The sequence below is a fragment of the Dermacentor andersoni genome, unplaced genomic scaffold (assembly GCF_023375885.2).
Source record: "Dermacentor andersoni unplaced genomic scaffold, qqDerAnde1_hic_scaffold ctg00000073.1, whole genome shotgun sequence".
Taxonomy (NCBI): domain Eukaryota; kingdom Metazoa; phylum Arthropoda; class Arachnida; order Ixodida; family Ixodidae; genus Dermacentor; species Dermacentor andersoni.
In genome coordinates, this window is record NW_027314785.1 from 339,137 (window position 1) to 365,404 (window position 26,268).

Genomic DNA, 26,268 nt, shown 5'->3' on the forward strand with positions numbered 1-26,268 from the left:
GCATGTGCATTCTCAACAAGTGGTTTGACACAAATGCATGCACGTGCGCTGTAAAGCGCAGCATGGGCGTGCTTGGCACGTCGTTTGGCAGAAATCCACGTGCACACTCTGGCAAAAGCAGCATGTGCATGCTTAACTTGTGCTTTGGCAGAAAACAACGTGCACGTCTATCCGAAGATGCATGTGCATTCTTAACAAGTGGTTTGGCACAAATGCATCCGCGTGCGCTGAAAAGCGCAGCATGGGCGTGTTGGCCCATCGTTTGGCAGAAATGCAAGTGCGCGCTCTGAGAAAAGCAGCGTGTGCATGCTTAACTTGTGGTTTAGCAGAAAACAACGTGTTCGTCTACCAAAAGATGCATGTGCATGTTTAACAAGTGGTTTGGCTAAAATGCCTGCGCGTGCGCTGTAAAGCGCAGCATGGGCGTGCTTAGCACTTCGTTTTGCAGAAATCCACGTGCACGCTGTGGCAAAAGCAGCATGTGCATGCTTAACTTGTGGTTCGGTGGAAAACAACGTGCGCGTCTACGAAAAGATGCATGTGCATTCTTAACAAGTGGTTTGGCACAAATGCGTCCGCGTGCGCTGAAAAGCGCAGCATGGGCGTGCATGGCACATCGTTTGGCGGAAATCCAAGCGCGCGCTCAGGCAAAAGCAGCACGTGCATGCTTAAATAGTGGTTTAGCAGAAAACAACGTGCGCGTCTACCAAAAGATGCATGTGCATGCTTAACAAGTGGTTTGGCACAAATGCATCGGCGTGCGCTGAAAAGCGCAGCATGGGCGTGCTGGCACATCGTTTGGCAGAAACCCACGTGCGCGGTCTGGAAAAAGTAGCATGTGCATGCTTAACTTGTGGTTTAGGAGAAGACAACGTGCGCGTCTACCAAAAGATGCATGTGCACGCTTAACAAGTGGTTTGGCATAAATGTACACGCGTGCGCTGTAAAGCGACGCATGGGCGTGCTTGGCACGTCATTTGGCAGAAATCCACGTGCACGCTTTGGCAAAAGCAGCATGTGCATGCCTAACTTGTCGTTTCGCAGAAAACAACCTAACCTAACCTAACCTTACCTAAACTAAACTAACCTAACCTAACGTAACCTAACCCAACCTAACCTAACCCAACCCAACCCAACCTAACCTAACCTAACCTATTCTAAAGCAGCATGTGCATGCTGAACTTGTGGTTTGGCAGAAAACAACGTGCACGTCTACCAAAAGATGCATGTGCATGCTTAACAAGTGGTTTGAGACAAATGCATGCGCGCGCGCTGAAAAGCGCAGCATAGGCGTGCTTAGCACGTGGTTTCTCAGAAATCCACGTACACGCTCTGCCAAAAGCAGCATGTGCATGCTTATCTTGTGGTTTGGCAGAAAACAACGTGCACGTATACCAAAAGATGCATGCGCATGCTTAAAAAGTGGTTTGGCTGAAATGCCTGCGTGTGCGCTGAAAAACGCAGCATGGGCGTGCTGGCACATCTTTTGGCAGAAATCCCCGTGCGCGCTCTGGCAAAAGCAGCATGTGCAAGCTTAACTTGTGGCTTGGCAGAAAACAACGTGCGCGTCTACCAAAAGATGCATGTGCATTCTTAACAAGTGGTTTGGCGCAAATGCATGCACGTGCGCTGAAAAACGCAGCAAAAGCAGTAGGTGCATGCTTAACATGTCGTTCGGTGGAAAACAACGTGCGCGTCTACCAAAAGATGCATGTGCATTCTTAACAAGTGGTTTGTCACAAATGCATGCGCGTGCGCTGAAAAACACAGCATGGGCGTGCTTAGCACGTGGTTTGGCAGAAATCCACGTGCACGCTCTGCCAAAAGCAGCATGTGCATGCTTAACTTGTGGTTTGGCAGAAAACAACGTGCACGCATACCAAAAGATGCATGCGCATTTTAACAAGTGGTTTGACACAAATGAATCCGCGTGCGCTGAAAAACGCAGCATGGGCGTGCTTGGCACATCGTTCGGCAGAAATCCACGTGCGCACTCTGGCAAAAGCAGCATGTGGATGCTTAACTTGTGGTTTACCAGAAAACAACGTGCGCGTCTACCAAAAGATGCATGTGCATGCTCAACAAGTGGTTTGGCACAAATGCATGCGCGTGCGCTCTAAAGCGCAGCATGTGCATGCTTAAATTGTGGTTTGGCAGAAAACAACGTGCGCGTCTACCAAAAGATGCATGTACCTGCTCAACAAGTGGTTTGACTTAAAATTCATGCGCGTGCGCTGAAAAGAGCAGCCTGGGCGTGCTTAGCACGTGGTTTGGCAGAAATCCACGTGCACGCTCTGGCAAAAGCAGCATGTGCATGCTTAACTTGTGGTTCGGCAGAAAACAACGTGCGCGTCTACACAAAGATGCATGTGCATGCTTAACAAGCGGTTTGGCATAAATGCATGCGCGTGCGCTGTAAAGCGCAGCATGGGCTTGCTTGGCAGTTCGTTAGGCAGAAATCCACGTTCACGCTCTGGCAAAAGCCGCATGTGCATGCTTAAATTGTGGTTTGGCAGAAAACAACCTTCGCGTCTACCAAAAGATTCATGGTCTTGCTTAACAAGAAGTTTGACACAAATGCATCCGTGTGCGCTGTAAAGCGCAGATGGGTACGCTTAGCACATCGTATTGCAGAAATCCACGTGCTCGCTCTGGCAATAGCAGCATGTGCATGCTTAACTTGTGGTATAGCAGAAGACAACGTGCGCGTCTACCAAAAGATTCATGGTCATGCTTAACAAGCAGTTTGACACAAATGCATGCGCGTGCGCTGTAAAGCACAGTATGGGCGTGCTTAGCACTTCGTTTTGCAGAAATCCACGTGCACGCTGTGGCAAAAGCAGCATGTGCATGCTTAACTTGTGGTTCGGTGGAAAACAACGTGCGCGTCTACGAAAAGATGCATGTGTATTCTTAACAAGTGGTTTGGCACAAATGCATGCGCGTGCGCTGAAAAAGGCAGCATTGGCGTGCTTAGCACGTGGTTTGGCAGAAATCCACGTGCACGCTCTGCCAAAAGCAGCATGTGCATGCTTAACTTGTGGTTTGGCAGAAAACAACGTGCACGTATACCTAAAGATGCATGCGCATTTTAACAAGTGGTTTGGCACAAATGCATCCGCGTGCGCTGAAAAGCGCAGCATGGGCGTGCTTGGCACATCGTTCGGCAGAAATCCACGTGCACGCTCTGCCAAAAGCAGCATGTGCATGCTTATCTTGTGGTTTGGCAAAAAACAACGTGCACGTATACCAAAAGATGCATGAGCATTTTAAAAAGTGGTTTGGCACAAATGCGTCCGCGTGCGCTGTAAAGCACAGAATGGGCGTGCTTAGCACGTCGTTTGGCAGAAATCCACGTGCACGCTCTGGCAAAAGCAGCATGTGCAAGCTTAACTTGTGGTTAGGCAGAAAACAATCTAACCTAACCTAAACTAACCTAACCTAACCTAACGTAACTTAACTTAACCTAACCTGACCTAACCTAACCTAACCCAACCTAACCTAACCCAACCCAACCCAACCTCCGCTAACCTAACCTAAAGCAGCATGTGCATGCATAACTTGTGGTTTGGCAGAAAACAACGTGCGCGTCTACCAAAACATGCATGTGCATTCTTAACAAGTGGTTTGGCACAAATGCATCCGCTTGCGCTGAAAAGCGCAGCATGGGCGTGCTTGGCACATCGTTTGGCAGAAATCCACGCGCGCGCTCTGGCAAAAGGAGCATGTGCATGCTGAACTTGTGGTTTAGCAGAAAACAACGTGCGCGTCTACCAAAAGATGCATGTGCTGCTTAACAAGTGGTTTGGCTGAAATGCCTGCACGTGCGCTTAAAAACACAGCATGAGCGTCCTTAGCACGTGGTTTGTCAGAAATCCACGTGCACGCTCTGGCAAAAGCAGCATGTGCATGCTTAACTTGTGGTTTGGCAGAAAACAACGTGCGCGTCTACCAAAAGATGCATGTGCATGCTAAACAAGTGGTTTGGCACAAATGCATGCGCGTGCGATGTAAAGCGCAGCATTGGCGTGCTTATCACGTCGTTTTGCAGAAATCCACGTGCACGCTGTGGCAAAAGAACATGTGCATGCTTAGCTTGTGGTTCGGTAGAAGACAACGTGCGCGTCTACCCGAAGATGCATGTGCATTCTTAACAAGCGGTTTGGCACAAATGCATCCGCGTGCGCTGAAAAGCGCAGCATGGGCGTGCTGGCACATCGTTTGGCAGAAATCCACGCGCGCGCTCTGGCAAAAGCAGCATGTGCATGCTTAACTTGTGGTTTAGCAGAAGACAACGTTTGCGTCTACCAAAAGATGCATGTGCATGCTTAACCAGCGGTTTGGCTCAAATGCATGCGCGTGCGATGTAAAGCGCAGAATTGGCGTGCTTATCACGTCGTTTTGCAGAAATCCACGTGCACGCTGTGGCAAAAGCAGCATGTGCATGCTTAGCTTGTGGTTCGGTAGAAAACAACGTGCGCGTCTACCCGAAGATGCATGTGCATTCTTAACAAGTGGTTTGGCACAAATGCATCCGCGTGCGCTGAAAAGCGCAGCATGGGCGTACTGGCACATCGTTTGGCAGAAATCCACGCGCGCGCTCTGGCAAAAGCAGCATGTGCATGCTTAACTTGTGGTTTAGCAGAAGACAACGTTTGCGTCTACCAAAAGATGCATGTGCATGCTTAACCAGCGGTTTGGCTCAAATGCCTGCGCGTGCGCTGAAAAACGCCGCATGGGCGTGCTTAGCACGTCGTTTGGCAGAAATCCACGTGCACGCTCTGGCAAAAGCAGCATGTGCATGCTTAACTTGTGGTTTGGCAGAAAACAAACTGCGCGTCTACCCGAAGATGCATGTGCATTTTTAACAAGTGGTTTGGCACAAATGCATCCGCGTGCGCTGGAAAGCGCAGCATGGGCGTGCTGGCCCATCGTTTGGCAGAAATCCACGTGCTCGCTCTAGCAAAAGCAGCATGTGCATGCTTAACTTGTGGTTTGGTAGAAAACAACGTGCGCGTCTACCAAAAGATGCATGTGCATTCTTAACAAGTGGTTTGGCACAAATGCATGCGCGTGCGCTGTAAAGCGTAGCATGGGCGTGCACAGCACGTCGTTTTGCAGAAATCAATTTGGACGGTCTGGCAAAAGCAGCATGTGTATGCTTAACTTGCGGTTCGGTTGAAAACAACGTGCGAGTCTACCCGAAGATGCATGTGCATTCTTAACAAGTGGTTTGACACAAATGCGTGCACGTGCGCTGAAAAGCGCAGCATGGGCGTGCTTAACACGTGGTTTGCAGAAATGCACATGCACGTTCTGGCAAAAGCAGCATGTGCATGCTTAACTTGTCGTTTGGCACAAAACAACGTGCTCATACACCAACAGATGAATGTGCATGCTTATCAAGAGGTTTGGCACAAATGCATGCGCGTGCGCTGGAAAGCGCAGCATATGCGTGCTTGACACGTCGTTTGGCAGAAATCCACGTGCACGCTCTGTCAAAAGCAGCATGTGCATGCTTAACTTCTGGTTTGGGAGAAAACAACGTGCGCGTCTACCAAAAGATGCATATGCATGCTCAACAAGTGGTTAGAGACAAATGCATGCGCGTGCGCTGAAAAGCGCATCATGGGCGTGCTTAGCACGTGGTTTGTCAGAAATCCACGTGCACGCTCTGGCAAACGCAGCATTTGCATGCCTAACTTGTCGTTTCGCAGAAAACAACCTAACCTAACCCAACCTAACCTAACCTAAACTAACCTAACCTAACCTAACCTAACCTAACCCAACCTAACCTAACCTAACCTAACCCAACCCATCCCAACCTAACCTAACCTAACCTAATCTAAAGCAGCATGTGCATGCTGAACTTGTGGTTTGGCAGAAAACAACGTGCACGTCTACCAAAAGATGCATGTGCATGCTTAACAAGTGGTTTGAGACAAATGCATGCGCGCGCGCAGAAAAGCGCAGCATAGGCGTGCTTAGCACGTGGTTTCTAAGAAATCCACGTGCACGCTCTGCCAAAAGCAGCATGTGCATTATTATCTTGTGGTTTGGCAAAAAACAACGTGCACGTATACCAAAAGATGCATGAGCATTTTAAGAAGTGGTTTGGCACAAATGCGTCCGCGTGCGCTGTAAAGCACAGAATGGGCGTGCTTAGCACGTCGTTTGGCAGAAATCCACGTGCACGCTGTGGCAAAAGCAGCATGTGCATGCTTAGCTTGTGGTTCGGTAGAAAACAACGTGCGCGTCTACCCGAAGATGCATGTGCATTCTTAACAAGCGGTTTGGCACAAATGCATCCGCGTGCGCTGAAAAGCGCAGCATGGGCGTGCTGGCACATCGTTTGGCAGAAATCCACGCGCGCGCTCTGGCAAAAGCAGCATGTGCATGCTTAACTTGTGGTTTAGCAGAAGACAACGTTTGCGTCTACCAAAAGATGCATGTGCATGCTAAACCAGCGGTTTGGCTCAAATGCCTGCGCGTGCGCTGAAAAACGCAGCATGGGCGTGCTTAGCACGTCGTTTGGCAGAAATCCACGTGCACGCTCTGGCAAAAGCAGCATGTGCATGCTTAACTTGTGGTTTGGCAGAAGACAAACTGCGCGTCTACCCGAAGATGCATGTGCATTTTTAACAAGTGGTTTGGCACAAATGCATCCGCGTGCGCTGGAAAGCGCAGCATGGGCGTGCTGGCCCATCGTTTGGCAGAAATCCACGTGCGCGCTCTGGCAAAAGCAGCATGTGCATGCTTAACTTGTGGTTTAGCAGAAGACAACGTTTGCGTCTACCAAAAGGAGCATGTGCATGCTTAACTTGTGGTTCGGTAGAAAACAGCGTGCGCGTCTACCCGAAGATGCATGTGCATTCTTAACAAATGGTTTGGCACAAATGCATCCGCGTGCGCTGAAAAGCGCAGCATGGGCGTGCTGCAACATCGTTTGGCAGAAATCCACGTGCTCGCTCTAGCAAAAGCAGCTTGTGCATGCTTAACTTGTGGTTTGGTAGAAAACAACGTGCGCGTCTACCAAAAGATGCATGTGCATTCTTAACAAGTGGTTTGGCACAAATGCATGCGCGTGCGCTGAGAAGCGCAGCATGGGCGTGCTGAGCACGTGGTTTGTCAGAAATACACGTGCAGGCGCTGGCAAAAGGAGCATGTGCATGCTTAACTTGTGGTTCGGTAGAAAACAGCGTGCGCGTCTACCCGAAGATGCATGTGCATGCTGAACAAGTGGTTTGGCACAAATGCATGCGCGTGCGCTGTAAAGCGTAGCATGGGCGTGCACAGCACGTCGTTTTGCAGAAATCTATCTGCACACTCTGGCAAAAGCAGCATGTGTATGCTTAACTTGCGGTTCGGTTGAAAACAACATGCGAGTCTACCCGAAGATGCATGTGCATTCTTAACAAGTGGTTTGACACAAATGCGTGCACGTGCGCTGAAAAGCGCAGCATGGGCGTGCTTAACACGTGGTTTGCAGAAATGCACATGCACGTTCTGGCAAAAGCAGCATGTGCATGCTTAACTTGTCGTTTGGCACAAAACAACGTGCTCATATACCAACAGATGAATGTGCATGCTTATCAAGAGGTTTGGCACAAATGCATGCGCGTGCGCTGGAAAGCGCAGCATATGCGTGCTTGACACGTCGTTTGGCAGAAATCCACGTGCACGCTCTGTCAAAAGCAGCATGTGCATGCTTAACTTCTGGTTTGGGAGAAAACAACGTGCGCGTCTATCAAAAGATGCATATGCATGCTCAACAAGTGGTTAGAGACAAATGCATGCGCGTGCGCTGAAAAGCGCATCATGGGCGTGCTTAGCACGTGGTTTGTCAGAAATCCACGTGCACGCTTTGGCAAAAGCAGCATGTGCATGCTTAACTTGTGGTTTGGTAGAAAACAACGTGCACGTCTACCAAAAGATGCATGTGCATGCTTAACAAGAGGTTTGGCACAAATGTATGCGCGTACGCTGTAAAGCGCAGCATGGGCATGCTTAGCACGTCGTTTTGCAGAAATCCACGTGCACGCTCTGGCAAAAGCAGAATGTGCATGTTTAACTTGTCGTTTGGCACAAAACAACGTGCGCGTTTACCAAAAGGTGCATGTGCATGCTGAACAAGTGGTTTGGCACAAATGCATGCGCGTGCGCTGTAAAGCGCAGCATGGGCATGCTCAGCACGTCGTTTAGCAGAAATCCACGCGCACGCTCTGGCAAAAGTAGCGTGTGTATGCGTAACTTGCGGTTCGGTAGAAAACAACGTGCGCGTGTACCCGAAGATGCATGTGCATTCTCAACAAGTGGTTTGACACAAATGCATGCACGTGCGCTGTAAAGCGCAGCATGGGCGTGCTTGGGACGTCGTTTGACAGAAATCCACGCGCGCGCTCTGGCAAAAGGAGCATGTGCATGCTGAACTTGCGGTTTAGCAGAAAACAACGTGCGCGTCTACCAAAAGATGCATGTGCTGCTTAACAAGTGGTTAGGCTGAAATACCTGCACGTGCGCTGAAAAGCGCAGTATGGGCGTGTTTAACACGTGGTTTGCAGAAATGCACATGCACGCTCTGGCGAAAGCAGCATGTGCATGCTTAACTTGTCGTTTGGCACGAAACAACGTGCGCGTCTACCAAAAGATGCATGTGCATCCTTAACAAGTGGTTTAGCACAAATGCGTGCGCGTGCGCTGAAAAGGGCAGCATGGGCGTGCTTGGCACGTCGTTTGGCAGAAATCCACGTGCGCGCTCAGAGAAAAGCAGCGTGTGCATGCTTAACTTGTGGTTTAGCAGAAAACAACGTGCGCGTCTACCAAAAGATGCATGTGCATTCTTAACAAGTGGTTTGGCACAAATGCATGCGCGTGCGCTGTAAAGCGCAGCATGGGCGTGCTTGGGACGTCGTTTGGCAGAAATCCACGGGCATGCTCTGGCAAAAGCAGCATATGCATGCTTTACTTGTGGTTTGGCAGAAAACAACCTAACCTAACCTAACCTAACCTACCCTAACGTAACCTAACCTAACGTAACCTAACCTAACCTAACTTAGCCTAACCCAACCTAACCTAACCTAACGCAACCTAACCTAACCTAACCCAACCCAACCTAACCTAACATAACCTAAAGCAGCATGTCCATGTTTAACTTGTAATTTGGCAGAAAACAACGTGCGCATCTACCCGAAGATGCATGTGCATTGTTAACAAGTTATTTGACACAAATGCATCCGCGTGCGCTGAAAAGCGCAGCATGGGCGTGCTTGGCACACCGTTTGGCAGGAATCCACGTGCACGCTCTGGCAATAGCAGCATGTGCATTCTTAGCTTGTGGTTTGGCAGAAAACAACGTGCGCGCCTACCAAAAGATGCATGTGCATGCTTAATCAGAGGCTTGGCACAAATGCATGCGCGTGCGCTGGAAAGCGCAGCATATGCGTGCTTGACACGTCGTTTGGCAGAAATCGACGCGCGCGCTCTGTCAAAAGCAGCATGTGCATGCTTAACTTCTGGTTTGGGAGAAAACAACGTGCGCGTCTACCAAAAGCTGCATGTGCATGCTCAACAAGTGGTTAGAGACAAATGCATGCGCGTGCGCTAAAAAGCGCATCATGGGCGTGCTTAGCACGTGGTTTGTCAGAAATCCACGTGCACGCTCTGGCAAAAGCAGCATGTGCATGCTGAACTTGTGGTTTGACAGAAAACAACGTGCACGTCTACCAAAAGATGCCTGTGCATGCTTAACAAGAGGTTTGGCCGAAATGTATGCGCGTACGCTGTAAAGCGCAGCATGGGCGTGCTTAGCACGTCGTTTTGCAGAAATCCACGTGCACGCTCTGGCAAAAGCAGAATGTGCATGTTTAACTTGTCGTTTGGCACAAAACAACGTGCGCGTTTACCAAAAGGTGCTTGTGCATGCTGAACAAGTGGTTTGGCACAAATGCATGCGCGCGCGCTGTAAAGCGCAGCATGGGCATGCTCAGCACGTCGTTTTGCAGAAATCCACGTGCACGCTCTGGCAAAGTAGCATGTGTATGCGTAACTTGCGGTTCGGTAGAAAACAACGTGCGCGTCTACCCGAAGATGCATGTGCATTCTCAGCAAGTGGTTTGACACAAATGCATGCACGTGCGCTGAAAAGCGCAGCATGGGCGTGCTTCGCACGTGGTTTGTCAGAAATCCACGTACACGCTCTGGCAAAAGCAGCATGTGCATGCTTAGCGTGTGGTTTGGCAGAAAACAACGTACGCGCCTACCAAAGATGCATGTGCATGCACAAGGGATGTGGCACAGATGCATGCGCGTGCGCTGTAAGGCGCAGCATGGGCGTGCGTAGCACATCGTTTTGCAGAAATTAATGTGCACGCTCTGGCAAAAGCAGCATGTGCATGCTTAACTTGTGGTTCGGTAGAAAACAACGTGCGCGTCTACCCGAAGATGCATGTGCATTCTTAACAAAATATTTGGCACAAATGCATCCGCGTGCGCTGAAAAGCGCAGCATGGGCGTGCTTGGCACCTCGTTTGGCAGGAATCCACGTGCACGCTCTGGCAAAAGCAGCATGTGCATTCTTAGCTTGTCGTTTGGCAGAAAACAAGGTGCGCGCCTACCAAAAGATGCATGTGCATGCTTAACAAGACGTTTGGCACGAATGCATCCGCGTGTGCTGAAAAGCGCAAAATGGGCGTGCTTGGCACATCGTTTGGCAGAAATCGACGCGCGCGCTCTGGCAAAAGCAGCATGTGCATGCTTAACTTGTGGTTTAGCAGAAAACAACGTGCGCGTCTACCAAAAGATGCATGTGCATGCTGAAGAAGTGGTTTGGCACAAATGCATGCGCGTGCGCTGTAAAGCGCAGCATGGGCGTGCTTAACACGTGGTTTGCAGAAATGCACATGCACGTTCTGGCAAAAGCAGCATGTGCATGCTTAACTTGTCGTTTGGCACGAAACAACGTGCTCATATACCAACAGATGAATGTGCATGCTTATCACGAGGTTTGGCACAAATGCATCCGCGTGCGCTGAAAAGCGCAGCATGGGCGTGCTTGGCACATCGTTTCTCAGAAATCCACGTGCACGCTCTGGCAAAAGCCGCATGTGTATGGTTAACTTGTGGTTTAGCAGAAAACAACGTGTGCGTCTACCAAAAGATGCTAGTGCATGCTTAACAAGTGGTTTGTCTGAAATGCCTGCGCGTGCGCTGAAAAACGCAGCATGGGCGTGCTTAGCACGTGGTTTGTCAGAAATCCACGTGCACGCTCTGCCAAAAGCAGCATGTGCATGCTGAACTTGTGGTTTGGCAGAAAACAACGTGCACGTCTACCAAAAGATGCATGTGCATGCTTAACAAGTGGTTTGAGACAAATGCATGCGCGTGCGTTGAAAAGCGCAGCATGGGCGTGCTTACCACGTGGTTTGTCAGAAATGCACATGCACGCACTGGCAAAAGCAGCATGTGCATGCTGAACTTGTGGTTTGGCACGAAACAACGTGCGCGTCTACCAAAAGATGCATGTGCATTCTTAACAAGTGGTTTGGCACAAATGCATGCGCGTGCGCTGAAAAACGCAGCATGAGCGTGCTTAGCACGTCGTTTAGCAAAAATCCACGTGCACGCTCTGGCAAAAGCAGCATGTGCAAGCTTAACTTGTGGTTTGGCAGAAAACAACCTAACCTAACCTAACCTAAACTAACCTAACCTAACCTAACCTAACTTAACCTAACCTAACCTGACCTAACCTAACCTAACCCAACCTAACCTAACCTAACCCAACCCAACGCAACCCAACCTCCACTAACCTAACCTAAAGCAGCATGTGCATGCATAACTTGTGGTTTGGCAAAAAACAGCGTGCGCGTCTACCAAAAGATGCATGTGCATTTTTAACAAGTGGTTTGGCACAAATGCATGCGCGTGCGCTCTTAAGCGCAGCATGGGCGTGCTTGGGACGTCGTTTGGCAGAAATCCACGTGCAGGCTCTGGCAAAAGCAGCATATGCATGCTCTACTTGTGGTTTGGCAGAAAACAACCTAACCTAACCTAACCTAACCAAACTTAGCCTAACCTAACCTACCCTAACCTAACCTAACCTAACGTAACCTAACCTAACCTTACCTAACCCAACCCAACCCAACCTAACCTAACCTAAAGCAGCATGTGCATGCTTAACTTGCGGTTTGGCAAAAAACAACGTGCGCGTCTACCAAAAGATGCTTGTGCATGCTCAGCAAGTGGTTTGACACAAATGCATGTGCGTGCGCTGAAAAACGCAGCATATGCATGCTTGGCACGTCGTTTGGCAGAAATCCACGTGCACGCTCTGGCAAAAGCAGCATGTGCATGCTTAACTTGCCGTTTGGCACAAAACAACGTGCGCGTTTACCAAAAGGTGCATGTGCATGCTGAACAAGTGGTTTGGCACAAATGCATGCGCGTGCGCTGTAAAGCGCAGCATTGGCGTGCTCAGCACGTCGTTTTGCAGAAATCCACGTGTACGCTCTGGCAAAAGTGGCATGTTCATGCTTAACTTGCGGTTCGGTAGAAAACAACGTGCGCGTCTACCCGAAGATGCATGTGCATTCTCAACAAGTGGTTTGACACAAATGCGTGCACGTGCGCTGAAAAACGCAGCATGGGCGTGCTTAGCACGTCGTTTAGCAGAAATCCACGTGCACGCTCTGGCAAAAGCAGCATGTGCAAGCTTAACTTGTGGTTTGCCAGAAAACAACCTACCCTAACCAAACCTAACCTAGCCTACCCTAACCTAACCTAACGTAACCTAACCTAACCTAACTGAACCTAACCTAACCTAACCTAACCTAACCTAACCTAACCTAACGCAACCTAACCTAACCTAACCTTACCTAAGGCAGCATGTCCATGCTTAACTTGTGGTTTGGCAGAAAACAACGTGCGCGTCTACCCGAAGATGCATGTGCATTCTTAACAAGTTATTTGGCACAAATGCATCCGCGTGCGCTGAAAAGCGCAGCATGGGTGTGCTTGGCACATCGTTTGGCAGAAATCCACGTTCACGCTCTGGCAAAAGCAGCATGTGCATGCTTAACTTGCGGTTTGGCAAAATACAACGTGCGCGTCTACCAAAAGATGCTTGTGCATACTCAGCAAGTGGTTTGACACAAATGCATGCGCGTGCGCTGTAAAGCGCAGCATGGGCGTGCTGAGCACGTCGTTTTGCAGAAATCCACCTGCACGCACTGGCAAAAGCAGCATGTGTATGCTTGTCTTGCGGTTCGGTTGAAAACAACATGCGCGTCTACCAAAAGCTGCACGTGCATGCACAAGGGGTTTGGCACAAATGCATGCGCGTGCGCTGTAAAGCGCAGCATGGGCGTGCTTAGCACATCGTTTTGCAGAAATCCACGTGCACGCTCTGGCAAAAGCAGCATGTGCATGCCTAACTTGTGGTTCGGTAGAAAACAACGTGCGCGTCTACCCGAAGATGCATGTGCATTCTTAACAAGTGGTTTGGCACAAATCCATCCGCGTGCGCTGAAAAGCGCAGCATGGGCGTGCTGCAACATCGTTTGGCAGAAATCCACGTGCGCGCTCTAGCAAAAGCAGCATGTGCATGCTTAACATGTGGTTTAGCAGAAGACAACGTGCGCGTCTACGAAAAGATCCAGGTGCAAGCTTAACAAGCGGTTTGGCTCAAATGCCTGCGCGTGCGCTGAAAAACGCAGCATGGGCGTGCTTAGCACGTCGTTTGGCAGAAATGCACGTGCACGCTCTGGCAAAAGGAGCATGTGCACGCTTACCTTTTGTTTGGCAGAAAACAACCTAACCTAACGCAACCTAACCTAACCTAAACTAACCTAACCTAACCTATCCTAACCTATCCTAACCCAACCTAACCTAACCTAACCCAACCCAACCCAACCCAACCTAACCTAACCTAATCTAAAGAAGCATGTGCATGCTTAACTTGTGGTTTGGCAGAAAACAACGTGCGCGTCTACCAAAAGATGCATGTGCATTCTTAACAAGTGGTTTGGCACGAATGCATGCGCGTGCGCTGCAAAGCGCAGCATATGCGTGCTTGGCACGTTGTTTGGCAGAAATCCACGCGCACGCTCTGCCAAAAGCAACATGTGCATGCTGAACTTGTGGTTTGGCAGAAAACAACGTGCACGTCTACCAAAAGATGCATGTGCATGCTTAACAAGTGGTTTGTCTGAAATGCCTGCGCGTGCGCTGAAAAACGCAGCATGGGCGTGCTTAGCACGTGGTTTGTCAGAAATCCACGTGCACGCTCTGGCAAAAGCAGCATGTGTATGCTTAACTTGTCGTTTGGCACGAAACATCGTGCGCGTCTACCAAAAGATGCATGTGCATTCTTAACAAGTGGTTTGGCACAAATGCATGCGCGTGCGCTGAAAAGCGCAGCATCGGCGTGCTTGGCACGTCGTTTGGCAGAAATCCACGTGCGCGCTCTGGCAAAAGCAGCGTGTGCATGCTTAACTTGTCGTTTGGCACGAAACAACGTGCTCATATACCAACAGATGAATGTGCATGCTTATGAAGTGGTTTGGCAGAAATGCATGCGCGTGCGCTCTAAAGCGCAACATGAGCGTGCTTGGCACGTAGTTTGGCAGAAATCCCCGTGCACGCTCTGGCAAAAGCAGCATGTGCATGCTTAACTTGTGGTTTGGCAGAAAACAACGTAACCTAACCTAACCTAACCTAACCTTACCTAACCTAACCTAACCTAACCTAATTTAACCTAACCTAACCTAACCTAACTTAACCTAACCTAACCTACCTTAACCTAACCTAACCCAACCCAACCTAACCTAACCTAACCTAACTTAACCTAAAGCAGCATGTCCATGCTTAACTTGGGGTTTGGCAGAAAACAACGTGCGCGTCTACCAAAAGATGCATGTGCATTCTTAACAAGTGCTTTGGCACAAATGCATGCGCGTGCGCTGAAAAGCGCAGCATGGGCGTGCTTGGCACATCGTTTGGCAGAAATCGACGGGCGCGCTCTGGCAAAAGCAGCATGTGCATGCTTAACTTGTGGTTTAGCAGAAAACAACGTGCGCGTCTACCAAAAGATGCATGTGCATGCTTAACAAGTGGTTTGGCTAAAATGCCTGCGCGTGCACTGAAAAACGCAGCATGGGCGTGCTAGCACGTCGTTTGGTAGAAATCCACGTGCACGCTCTGTTCTCAATTTGTGGTTGGGCAGAAAACAACCTAACCAAACCTAAACAACCTAAACTTACCTAACCTAACCTAACCTAACCTAACTTAACCTAACCTAGCCTAACCAAACCTAACCCAACCTAACCTAACCCAACCCAACCCAACCCAACCCAACCCAACCTAACCTAACCTAACCTAACCTAACCTAAAGCACCATGTGCATCCTTAACTTGTGGTTTAGCAGAAAACAACGTGCGCGTCTACCAAAAGATGCATGTGCATGCTGAACAAGTCGTTTGGCACAAATGCGTGCACGTGCGCTGAAAAGCGCAGCATGGGCGTGCTTAACACGTGGTTTGCAGAAATGCACATGCACGTTCTGGCAAAAGCAGCCTGTGCATGCTTAACTTGTCGTCTGGCACGAAACAACGTGCTCATATACCAACAGATAAATGTGCATGCTTATCGAGAGGTTTGGCACAAATGCATGCGCGTGCGCTGCAATGCGCAGCATATGCGTGCTTGACACGTCGTTTGGCAGAAATCCACGTGCACGCTCTGTCAAAAGCAGCATGCGCATGCTTAACTTCTGGTTTGGGAGAAAACAACGTGCGCGTCTACCAAAAGATGCATGTGCATGCTCAACAAGTGGTTAGAGACAAATGCATGCGCGTGCGCTGAAAAGCGCATCATGGGCGTGCTTAGCACGTGGTTTGTCAGAAATCCACGTGCACGCTCTGGCAAAAGCAGCATGTGCATGCTGAACTTGTGGTTTGGCAGAAAACAACGTGCACGTCTACCAAAAGATGCATGTGCATGCTTAACGAGAGGTTTGGCACAAATGCATGCGCGTGCGCTGAAAAGCGCAGCATGGGCATGCTGGGCAAGCTCTTGGCACATCGTTTCGCAGAAATCCACGTGCACGCTCTGGCAAAAGCAGCATGTGCAGGCTGAACTTGTGGTTTGGCAGAAAACAACGTGCATGTCTACCAAAAGATGCATGTGCATGCTTAACAAGAGGTTTGGCACAAATGCATGCGGGTAAGCTGTAAAGCGCAGCATGGGCGTGCTCAGCACGTCGTTTTGCAGAAATCCACGTGCACTTTCTGGCGAAAGTAGCATGTGTATGCTTAACTTGTGGTTTGGCAGAAAACGACGTAACCTAACCTAACCTAACCTAACCTAACCTTACCTAACCTAACCTAATTTACCCTAACCTAACCTAACCAAACTTAACCTAACCTAACCTACCCTACCCTAACCTAACCCAACCCAACCTAACCTAACCCAAGCCAACCTAACCTAAGCTAACCTAACCCAACTTAACCTAAAGCAGCATGTCCATGCTTAACTTGTGGTTTGGCAGAAAACAACGTGCGCGTCTACCAAAAGATGCATGTGCATTCTTAACAAGTGGTTTGGCACAAATGCATGCGCGTGCGCTGAAAAGCGCAGCATGGGCGTGACGTCGTTTGGCAGAAATCCACGTGCGCCCTCTGGCAAAAGCAGCATGTGCATGCCTAACTTGTGGTTTGGCAGAAAACAACCTAACCTAACCTAACCTAAGCTAACCTAAAGTAACCTAACCCAACCTAACCTAACTTAACCTAACCTAACCTAACCTAACCCAACCCAACCCAACCCAACCTAACTTAACCTAACCTAACCTAAAGCAGCATGTGCATGCTTAACTTCTGGTTTGGGAGAAAACAACGTGCGCGTCTACCAAAAGATTCATGTGCATACTTAACAAGAGGTTTGGCACAAATGCATTCGCGTGCGCTGTAAAGCGAAGCATGGGCGTGCTTAGCACGTCGTTTTGCAGAAATCCACGTGCACACTGTGGCAAAAGCAGCATGTGCATGCTTACCTTTTGGTTTGGCAGAAAACAACGTGCGCGTCTACCAAAAGATTCATGGTCATGCTTAACAAGAGGTTTGACACAAATGCATGCGCGTGCGCTGTAAAGCGCAGCATGGGCGTGCTTAGCACGTCGTTTTGCAGAAATCCACGTGCACGCTATGGTAAAAGCAGCATGTTCATGCTTAACTTGTGGTTTGGCAGAAAACAACCTAACCTAACCCAACCTAACCTAACGCAACCTAACCTAGCCTAACCTAACCTAATTTAACCTAACTTAACCTAACCTAACCTGACCTTACCTAACCTAACCCAACCTAACGTAACCTAACCGAACCCAACCCAACCCAACCCAACCCAACGCAACCTCCGCTAACCTAACCTAAAGCAGCATGTGCATGCATAACTTGTGGTTTGGCAGAAAACAACGTGCGCGTCTACCAAAAGATGCATGTGCATTCTTAACAAGTGGTTTGGTACAAATGCATGCGCGTGCGCTGAAAAGCGCAGCATGGGCGTGCTTGGCACGTCGTTTGGCAGAAATCCACGTGCGCGCTCTGGCAAAAGCAGCATGTTCATGCTTAACTTGTGGTTTGGCAGAAAACAACCTAACCTAACCCAACCTAACCTAACGTAAACTAACCTAACCTAACCTAACCTAACCCAACCAAACCTTACCTAACCCAACCCAACCCAACCCAACACAACCTAACCTAAAGCAGCATGTGCATGCTTAACTTGTGGTTTGGCAGAAAACAACGTGCGCGTCTACCAAAAGATGCATGTGCATTCTTAAGAAGTGGTTTGGCACAAATGCATCCGCGTGCGCTGAAAAGCGCAGCATGGGCGTGCTTGGCGCATCGTTTGGCAGAAATCCACGCGCGCGCTCTGGCAAAAGCAGCATGTGCATGCTCAACTTGTGGTTTAGCAGAAAACAACGTGCGCGTCTACCAAAAGATGCATGTGCATGCTGAACAAGTGGTTTGGCTGAAACGCCTGCGCGTGCGCAGAAAAACGCAGCATGGGCGTGCTTGGCACGTGGTTTGTCAGAAATCCACGTGCACGCTCTGCCAAAAGCAGCATGTGCATGCTGAACTTGTGGTTTGGCAGAAAACAACGTGCACGTCTACAAAACATGCATGTGCTTCCTTAACAAGTAGTTTGGCACAAATGCATGCGCGTGCGCTGTAAAGCGAAGCATGGGCGTGCTTGGCATGTTGTTTGGCAGAAATCCACGTGCACGCTCTTGCAAAAGCAGCATGTGCAGGCTTAACTTGTCGTTCGGTAGAAAACAACGTGCGCGTCTGCGCGAAGATGCATGTGCATTCTTCACAAGTGGTTTGGCACAAACCCATCCGCGTGCAATGAAAAGCGCAGCATGGGCGTGCTTGGCACATCGTTTGGAAGAAATCCACGCGCGCGCTCTGGCAAAAGCAGCATGTGCATGTTCAACTGGTTTTTTAGCAGAAAACAACGTGCGCTTCTACAAAAGATGCATGTGCATGCTTAAGAAGTGGTTTGGCTGAAATTCCTGCGCGTGCGCTGAAAAACGCAGCATGGGCGTGCTTAGCACGCGGCTTGTCAGAAATCCACCTGCACGCTCTGCCAAAAGCGGCATGTGCATGCTGAACTTGTGGTTCGGTAGAAAACAACGTGCGCGTCTACCCGAAGATGCATGTGCATTCTTAAAAAGTTATTTGGCACAAATGCATGCGCGTGCGCTGAAAAGCGCAGCATGGGCGTGCTTGGCACACCGTTTGGCAGAAATCCACGCGCGCGCTCTGGCAAAAGCAGCATGTGCATGCTTAACTTCTGGTTTGGGAGAAAACATCGTGCGCGTCTAGCAAAAGATGCATGTGCATGCTCAACAAGTGGTTTGAGACAAATGCATGCACGTGCGCTGAAAAGCGCAGCATGGGCGTGCTTAGCACGTGGTTTGTCAGAAATCCACGTGCACGCTCTGGCAAAAGCAGCATGTGCATGCTAAATTTGCGGTTTGGCAAAAAAACAACATGCGCGTCTACCAAAAGATGCATGTGCATTCTTAACAAGTGGTTTGGCACAAACGCATGCACGTGCGCTGAAAAACACAGCATGGGTGTGCTTAGCACGTGGTTTGGCAGAAATCCACGTGCACGCTCTGCCAAAAGCGGCATGTCCATGGTTAACTTGTGGTTTGGCAGAAAACAACGTGCCCGTATACCAAAAGATGCATGTGCATGCTTAACAAGTGGTTTGGCACGAATGCATGCGCGTGCGCTGCAAAGCGCAGCATATGCGTGCTTGGCACGTCGTTTGGCAGAAATTCACGTGCACGCTCTGGCAAAAGCAGCATGTGCATGCTTAACTTGTCGTTCGGTAGAAAAAAACGTGCGCGTCTACCCAAAGATGCAGGTGCATTCTTCACAAGTGGTTTCGCACAAATGCATCCGCGTGCGCTGAAAAGCGCAGCATGGGCGTACTTGGCACATCGTTTGGCAGAAACCCACGCGCGTGCTCTGGCAAAAGCAGCATGTGCATGCTTAACTTGTGGTTAACAGAAGTACAACGTGCGCGTCTACCACAAGATGCATGTGCATGCTTAACAAGCGGTTTGGCTCAAATGGCTGCGCGTGCGCTGAAAAACGCAGCATGGGCGTGCTGGCACATCTTCTGGCAGAAATCCACGTGCACGCTCTGGCAAAAGCACCATGTGCATGCTTAACTTGTGGTTTGGCAGAAAACAACCTAACCTAACCCAACCTAACCTAACGTAAACTAACCTAACCTAACCTAACCTAACCCAACCTAACCTTACCTAACCCAACCCAACCCAACCTAACCTAACCTAACCTAAAGCAGCATGTGCATGCTTAACTTCTGGTTTGGGAGAAAACATCGTGCGCGTCTAGCAAAAGATGCATGTGCATGCTCAAAAAGTGGTTTGAGACAAATGCATGCACGTGCGCTGAAAAGCACTGCATGGGCGTGCTGGGATATCGTTTGGCAGAAATCCACGTGCGCGCTCTGGCAAAAGCAGCATGTGCATGCTTAACTTCTGGTTTAGCAGAAGTACAACGTGCGCTTCTACCAAAAAATGCATGTGCATGCTTAACAAGCGGTTTGCCTCAAATGGCTGCGCTTGCGCTCAAAAACGCAGCATGGGCGTGCTTAGCACGTGGTTTGGCAGAAATCCACGTGCACGCTCTGCCAAAAGCAGCATGTGCATGGTTAACTTGTGGTTTGGCAGAAAACAACGTGCACGTATACCAAAAGATGCATGTGCATGCTTAACAAGTGGTTTGGCACGAATATATGCGCGTGCGCTGCAAAGCGCAGCATATGCGTGCTTGGCACGTCGTTTGGCAGAAATCCACGTGCACGCTCTTGCAAAAGCAGCATGTGCAGGCTTAACTTCTGGTTTGGGAGGAAACATCGTGCGCGTCTAGCACAAGGTGCATGTGCATGCTCAACAAGTGGTTTGAGACAAATGCATGCACGTGCGCTGAAAAGCGCAGCATGGGCGTGCTTAGCACGTGGTTTGTCAGAAATCCACGTGCACGCTCTGGCAAAAGCAGCATGTGCATGCTTAATTTCCGGTTTGGCAAAAAAACAACGTGCGCGTCTACCAAAAGATGCATGTGCATTCTTAACAAGTGGTTTGGCACAAATGCATGCGCGTGCGCTGAAAAACACAGCATGGGTGTGCTAAGCACGTGGTTTGGCAGAAATCCACGTACACGCTCTGCCAAAAGCGGCATGTGCATGGTTAACTTGTGGTTTGGAAGAAAACAACGTGCGCGTCTACCAAAAGATGCATGTGTATTCTTAACAAGTGGTTTGGCACAAATGCATGCGCGTGCGCTGAAAAACGCAGCATGGGTGTGCTTAGCACGTCGTTTGGCAGAAATCCTCGTGCACGCTCTGGCAAAAGCAGCATGTGCATATTTAACTTGTCGTTCGGTAGAAAACAACGTGCGCGTCTACCCAAAGATGCATGTGCATTCTTCACAAGTGGTTTGGCACAAAAGCATCCGCGTGCGCTGAAAAGCGCAGCATGGGCGTGCTTGGCACATCGTTTGGCAGAAATCCACGCGCGCGCTCTGGCAAAAGCAGCATGTGCATGCTCAACTTGTGGTTTAGCAGAAAACAACGTGCGCGTCTACCAAAAGATGCATGTGCGTGCTGAACAAGTGGTTTGGCTCAAATGGCTGCGCGTGCGCTGAAAAACGCAGCATGGGCGTGCTGGCACATCTTTTGGCAGAAATCCACGTGCACGCTCTGGTAAAAGCAGCATGTGCATGCTTAACTTGTGGTCTGGCAGAAAACAACCTAACCTAACCCAACTTAACCTAACGTAAACTAACCTAACCTAACCTAACCTAACCCAACCTAACCTTACCTAGCCCAACCCAACCCAACCTAACCTAACCTAACCTAAAGCAGCATGTGCATGCTTAACTTGTGGTTTGGCAGCAAACAACGTGCGCGTCTACCAAAAGATGCATGTGCATTCTTAACAAGTGGTTTGGAACAAATGCATGCGCGTGCGCTGAAAAACGCAGCAAAAGCAGTAGGTGCATGCTTAACTTGTCGTTCGGTAGAAAACAACGTGCGCGTCTACCGAAGACGCATGTGCATTCCTCACAAGTGGTTTGGCACAAATGCATCCGCGTGCGCTGAAAAGCGCAGCATGGGCGTGCTTGGCACATCGTTTGGCAGAAATCCACGCGCGCGCTCTGGCAAAAGCAGCATGTGCATGCTTAACTTCTGGTTTGGGAGAAAACATCGTGCGCGTCTACCAAAAGATACATGTGCATACTCAACAAGTGGTTTGAGACAAATGAGTGCACGTGCGCTGAAAAGCGCAGCATGGGCGTGCTTAGCACGTGGTTTGTCAGAAATCCACGTGCACGCTCTGGCAAAAGCAGCATGTGCATGCTTGATTTGCGGTTTGGCAAAAAAACAACGTGGGCGTCTACCAAAAGATGCTTGTGCATGCTCAGCAAGAGGTTTGGCACAAATGCATGCGCGTGCGCTGTAAAGCGCAGCATGGGCGTGCTTAGCACGTGGTTTGTCAGAAATCTACGCGCACGCTCTGGCAAAAGCAGCATGTGCATGCTTAACTTGCGGTTTGGCAGAAAACAACCTAACCTAACCCAACCTAACCTAACGTAAACTAACCTAACCTAACCTAACCTAACCCAACCTAACCTTACCTAACCCAACCCAACCCAACCTAACCTAACCTAACCTAAAGCAGCATGTGCATGCTTAACTTCTGGTTTGGGAGAAAACATCGTGCGCGTCTACCAAAAGATGCATGTGCATACTCAACAAATGGTTTGAGACAAATGAATGCACGTGCGCTGAAAAGCGCAGCATGGGCGTGCTTAGCACGTGGTTTGTCAGACATCCACGTGCACGCTCTGGCGAAAGCAGCATGTGCATGCTTAATTTGCGGTTTGGCAAAAAAACAACGTGCGCGTCTACCAAAAGATGCTTGTGCATGCTCAGCAAGAGGTTTTGCACAAATGCATGCGCGTGCGCTGTAAAGCGCAGCATGGGCGTGCTTAGCACGTGGTTTGTCAGAAATCCACGCGCACGCTCTGGCAAAAGCGGCATGTGCATGCTTAACTTGTGGTTTGGTAGAAAACAACCTAACCTAACCCAACCTAACCTAACGTAAACTAACCTAACCTAACCTAACCTAACCTAACCCAACCTAACCTTACCTAACACAACCCAACCCAACCTAACCTAACCTAACCTAAAGCAGCATGTGCATGCTTAACTTGTGGGTTGGCAGAAAACAACGTGCGCGTCTACCAAAAGATGCATGTGCATTCTTAACAAGTGGTTTGGCACAAATGCATGCACGTGAGCTGAAAAGCGAAGCATGGGCGTGCTTAGCACGTGGTTTGTCAGAAATCCATGTGCACGCTCTGGCAAAAGGAGCATGTGCATGCTTATTTTGCGGTTTGGCAAAAAAAAACAACGTGCGCGTCTACCAAAAGATGCCTGTGCATGCTCAGCAAGAGGTTTGGCACAAATGCATGCGCGTGCGCTGTAAAGCGCAGCATGGGCATGCTTAGCACGTGGTTATCGGAAATCCACGCGCACGCTCTGGCAAAAGCAGCATGTGCATGCTTATCTTGTGGTTTGGCAGAAAACAACCTAACCTAACCAAACCTAACCTAACGTAAACTTACCTAACCTAACCTAACCTAACCCAACCTAATCTTACCTAACCCAACCCAACCTAACCTAACCTAACCTAAAGCAGCATGTGCATGCTTAACTTGTCGTTTCGCAGAAAACAACGTGCGCGTCCACCAAAAGATGCATGTGCATTCTTCGCAAGTGGTTTGGCACAAATGCATGCACGTGCGCTGAAAAGCGCAGCATGGGCGTGCTTAGCACGTGGTTTGTCAGAAATCCACGCGCACGCTCTGGCAAAAGCAGCATGTGCATGGTTAACTTGAGGTTTGGCAGAAAACAACGTGCCCGTATACCAAAACATGCATGTGCATGCTTAACATGTGGTTTGGCACGAATGCATGCGCGTGCGCTGCAAAGCGCAGCATATGCATGCTTGGCACGTCGTTTGGCAGAAATCCACGTGCACGCTCTGGCAAAAGCAGCATGTGCATGTTTAACTTGTCGTTCGGTAGAAAACAACGTGCGCGTCTACCGAAGATGCATGTGCATTCCTCACATGTGGTTTGCCACAAATGCATCCGCGTGCGCTGAAAAGCGCAGCATGGGCGTGCTTGGCACATCGTTTGGCAGAAATCCACGCGCGCGCTCTCGCAAAAGCAGCATGTGCATGCTCAACTTGTGGATTAGCAGAAAACAACGTGCGCGTCTACCAAAAGATGCATGTGCATGCTTAAGAAGTGGTTAGGCTGAAATGCCTGCGCGTGCGCTGAAAAACGCAGCATGGGCGTGCTTGGCACGTGGTTTGTCAGAAATCCACGTGCACGCTCTGCCAAAAGCAGCATGTGCATGCTGAACTTGTGGTTTGGCAGAAAACAACGTCCACGTCTACCAAAAGATGCATGTGCATTCTTAACAAGTGGTTTGCCACAAATGCATCCGCGTGCGCTGAAAAGCGCAGCATGGGCGTGCTTGGCACGTGGTTTGTCAGAAATCCACGTGCACGCTCTGCCAAAAGCAGCATGTGCATGCTCAACTTGTGGTTTAGCAGAAAACAACGTGCGCGTCTACCAAAAGATGCATGTGCATGCTGAAAAAGTGGTTTGGCTCAAATGGCTGCGCGTGCGCTGAAAAACGCAGCATGGGCGTGCTGGCACATCTTTTGGCAGAAATCCACGTGCACGCTCTGTTAAAAGCAGCATGTGCATGCTTAACTTGTGGTTTGGCAGAAAACAACCTAACCTAACCCAACCTAACCTAACGTAAACTAACCTAACCTAACCTAACCTAACCCAACCTAACCCAACCGAACCTTACCTAGCCCAACCCAACCCAACCTAACCTAACCTAACCTAAAGCAGCATGTGCATGCTTAACTTGTGGTTTGGCAGAAAACAACGTGCGCGTCTACCAAAAGATGCATGTGCATTCTTAACAAGTGGTTTGGAACAAATGCGTGCGCGTGCGCTGAAAAACGCAGCAAAAGCAGTAGGTGCATGCTTAACTTGTCGTTCGGTAGAAAACAACGTGCGCGTCTACCGAAGATGCATGTGCATTCCTCACAAGTGGTTTGGCACAAATGCATCCGCGTGCGCTGAAAAGCGCAGCATGGGCGTGCTTGGCACATCGTTTGGCAGAAATCCACGCGCGCGCTCTGGCAAAAGCAGCATGTGCATGCTCAACTTGTGGATTAGCAGAAAACAACGTGCGCGTCTACCAAAAGATGCATGTGCATGCTTAGCAAGTGGTTTGGCTGAAATGCCTGCGCGTGCGCTGAAAAACGCAGCATGGGCGTGCTTGGCACGTGGTTTGTCAGAAATCCACGTGCACGCTCTGCCAAAAGCAGCATGTGCATGCTGAACTTGTGCTTTGGCAGAAAACAACGTGCACGTCTACCAAAAGATGCATGTGCATTCTTAACAAGTGGTTTGGCACAAATGCATGCGCGTGAGCTGTAAAGCGAAGCATGGGCGTGCTTGGCACGTTGTTTGGCAGAAATCCACGTGCACGCTGTGGCAAAAGCAGCATGTGCATACTTAACTTCTGGTTTGGGAGAAAACATCGTGCGCGTCTACCAAAAGATGCTTGCGCATTTTAAAAAGTGGTTTGGCACAAATGCGTCCGCGTGCGCTGTAAAGCACAGAATGGGCGTGCTTAGCACGTCGTTTCGCAGAAATCCACGTGCACGCTCTGGCAAAAGCAGCATGTGCAAGCTTAACTTGTGGTTAGGCAGAAAACAATCTAACCTAACCTAAACTAAACTAACCTAACCTAACCTAACTTAACCTAACCTAACCTGACCTAACCTAACCTAACCCAACCCAACCCAACCTCCGCTAACCTAACCTAAAGCAGCATGTGCATGCATAACTTGTGCTTTGGCAGAAAACAACGTGCGCGTCTACCAAAAGATGCATGTGCATTCTTAACAAGTGGTTTGGCACAAATGCATCCGCGTGCGCTGAAAAGCGCAGCATGGGCGTGCTTGGCACATCGTTTGGCAGAAATCCACGCGCGCGCTCTGGCAAAAGGAGCATGTGCATGCTGAACTAGTGGTTTAGCAGAAAACAACGTGCGCGTCTACCAAAAGATGCATGTGCTGCTTAACAAGTGGTTTGGCTGAAATGCCTGCACGTGCGCTTAAAAACACAGCATGGGCGTCCTTAGCACGTGGTTTGTCAGAAATCCACGTGCACGCTCTGGCAAAAGCAGCATGTGCATGCTTAACTTGTGGTTTGGCAGAAAACAACGTGCGCGTCTACCAAAAGATGCATGTGCATTTTTAACAAGTGGTTTGGCACAAATGCATCCGCGTGCGCTGAAAAGCGCAGCATGGGCGTGCTGGCCCATCGTTTGGCAGAAATCCACGTGCGCGCTCTGGCAATAGCAGCATGTGCATGCTTAACTTGTGGTTTGGCAGAAAACAACGTGCACCTCTACCAAAAGATGCATGTGCAATCTAAACAAGTGGTTTGGCACAAATGCATGCGCGTGCGCTGTAAAGCGCAGCATGGGCGTGCTTGGCACGTTGTTTGGCAGAAATCCACGTGCACGCTCTGGCAAAAGCAGCATGTGCATACTTTACTTGTGGTTTGC